Raw genomic sequence first — 3,149 nt, 5'->3', positions numbered from 1 at the left:
CACCCCGCCTTCTGTTTACTTTATTCTACCAATAGTCGAGTGGACGCTCCCCGCGCCGTCTTCTTATTAGTCTGTCCCTCCCCATCCCCGCCCTCAAATCCGGGGATTGGTTCAAAGGGGTAGAGGGCGGGATTAATCGCGTCACCTCTTCCTGGTTGGCCTGTGGCCGGAGTTCGGCCCCTAGGTTCGAATTTCTAGGCCTTCGTAGGATACAGAACTGCCAATTAGCGCCCAGTACTCCGCGGGGAAGACGGAGGTGGGCCCTCTGGGTCACGCCCAGGAGACCGGATGTGTAATTAAATGAAGGAAGCGTCGTCTTCTTAGTAAGGCATACTGATTGGGTCATCAATTTAGGCTTGGCGGGGTTGCCTTTGACCAGGGTTAAGCATTTTTAGGGATATCTTGCGGACTTCCTGCGGGCCGACCTAGAACAAGCTTAACCACATGTCCCACTGTATTGTCTGGAGACGGAAGCGAGGGGAAGCTAGGAGAAGGCTAGCTGCCTCCACTTTGTCCTCTAGCCTTCGGTCCGGTAACCGGTGGCACTCCCCCCCCCCCCCCCCCGCCCCTGGATGCTGTGATTTCTCTCCACCCACATTGCGTCGCCCGCCCTTGGCTCTGCTGCCTTTTAAGGCAGCGTTACCACCCCTAGACGTTGGGATCTGCACACACCCATTATACAGGTGGGGAACTGAGGCACCGGACGTTAAGTGGTTGGCTGCAGACCGAAGTCTAGGGGAAAAACAAGACCAGAATTTTACAGCTAATCAACACTGTCTAACTCAACACCCACTTCCTCCACCCACAGTTAGCAGAGCAGGAAACGGAGGCTTGCTCAAACTCAGCAAGGAAGACAGAGCCAGATTCAACGAAGGCTCTCTGTTCCTGTTTGTTCATTCATTCACCCAAAAATACTTGCAGAGCACCTGCTTTGTCTCAGGTACCGAAACAGTTACTGAGGAATATGGTGATGTCAGCAAGATAGCCAAGCCCTCTGCTTACATGCCCAAAGGAGGTAGAAAGGAGACGTTTGAGTACTCCAGACAAATGCAATTACAAGTCCAAAATCTCTGAGACTGGAATAAGTTCGAAGAGGAAGAAGTGTTCAGGGCCCAAGGGTTTGAGATGAGACAGGAGCCAAAAGCACTTAGCTAGATCATGGATAGCTTTGTAGCACAGTGAGGAGTTTGTTAGAAAAAGTAAACTGTGAAGACTTTGAAAGGATGGTTCATACTTCAAAACAATCACTAATATATTCACAGGCAGCTCAAATTAGAAGCTGAACAGTTGAGAGGCTAGAGGATTTCAGGAGAGTGACAAGGTGGCAGTTGGAGAAAAGTGGCTGCATCTAGGACACATTTGGGACTTAAGAGAAAAAAACTCCAGTGACCAGTGGGACAAAGGGTGGATACTTCACCAAAGAAGGCTGTTTTGTTCAAGAGAGACCTAAGAGTTAGAGGGGAGCGTGTGCCTTTCATAGTTAATGGAATGGGGCTGGGCGCAATGGCCTGTGCCTGAGTAACCCTTACTCAGGATACAGGCAGAAGGACTGCTGCGATTTCAAGGCCAGCCTGGGCTACATAGAGAGACCCTGTCGCAAAAAAAAAAAAAAAAAAAAAAAAGTTAATGGACAGGTGAGACCCTGCAAGTTCAGATATCTACAGAGAGAGGAGAGAAGGCTCAGGTGTTCAGCACCCAAGGCAGAGTGTGATGCTAGAATTTAAAGGGATAGGCACAGGGAACACAAAATGACTCTAAAGCCTTAGAAGCTTCCTGGATCAAGGAGAACCTTAGAAACCAGGTAAAGAGTTTGGGTTTTATTTTTTGGATAGAAGGGAGCCTTTTACCTGGAAAGGGGAGGGGAAGGGCAGATTTGAGGCAGAGGAGTAGTCAGTGTGATCACATTTATTTTCCCAAAGAGCACTGGGATGTACCTTGAAGGGTAAGGTAGGAATGGGAGCAGGCGGCTGATTGGTAGACATCTGAGCAGTGGAGCACCCTCCCATTTGGGAGGAATCCTATGAGATGTAGAGGCAGGCCCTGCCTCCCAGTAGGGAGATCCAAGAGGTTAGACAGAACTTCCTCTCCTGGAGTCCTGACAGCTGTATCATGTTTCTAACCAGGCCTTTGAAGCCAAGCAAGAGATCAGCACAAGACATCAGTGGGATCATTCAGAATTCGCTGTGGAGGCAGTGGAGGGGGAGAGGGAAGGACGCAAGCCAGGCCTTTCCTTCCCAAGGAGATTCAGCAAGTGTCCTAGAGCTGTCCAGTCAGTTCGTTGTCTGCTTAAGTTACCCAGAATTGGCCTGACTGTCTGCACCTAAGCATCTTGAAGTACATCTAACCTCCTTTTAGGAAGAACCATTAATGGAATGACAGTGCCCCATGCTGGGGCAGTGGATGTGTGCACACAAGTGGGCAGACTGGGAGCCATCAGTCAAAGTGATGTCTTTAAAAAGGAAAATTTAGCTGGGGTGGGGTGGGGTGGAGATTTAGCTCAGCGGTGTAAGTGCCTGCTGGGCAAACGTGAAGTCATGAGTTGCATCCCCGGTACCAAAAATAAACAAATAAATAAATAGGAAAATTTGTTACCAACCATTTGAGGTGCCTTTCTAGGAATCAGATCTACAAATACCATTACATTCAAGCAAAAGAAGAAATCCTCAAGGTTATTCATTGCAACATTGTCTGGAAAGATAGCTCATATTTAATTGCTTTTAATAGAAATGTGTTAAATACAATTTAGTCCTTTCCATCAGGAATACTATGTAGCTGTTTAAAAATGTGAGTGGATTTAGGGTAGAAGAGCACCTGACTAGCATGTAAGAGACATTGGATTTAACCCCCAGCACTAAAAAATGAAAAAAAAAATGGTGTGGGAATGCTTTTATACTTAAACAATTTCCAAGATACATTGCAAACTTTTTTAAATTAAGGTGTAAACATCATGTAAGGTTTGCTAACATTGTGTAAGAAAGGTCAAGATAGACGAGGTTAAGCTGCAGTAACAAACCATCCCCAACTTTCAGTGATTTAAAACAAATTTAAACCAGATGTGGTGGAACACATCTGTAATCCTAGTACTCAGGAGGGTGAGGCAGAAGCATCTCTGTGAGTTCAAAGCCAACCCTAGGCTACCTCGTGAGTTC

The sequence above is a fragment of the Cavia porcellus genome, unplaced genomic scaffold (assembly GCF_034190915.1).
Source record: "Cavia porcellus strain 051 isolate PalLab524CR breed Dunkin Hartley unplaced genomic scaffold, mCavPor4.1 scaffold_19, whole genome shotgun sequence".
NCBI classification, from domain to species: Eukaryota; Metazoa; Chordata; class Mammalia; order Rodentia; family Caviidae; genus Cavia; species Cavia porcellus.
Note: the sequence above shows the minus strand (reverse complement) of the source record.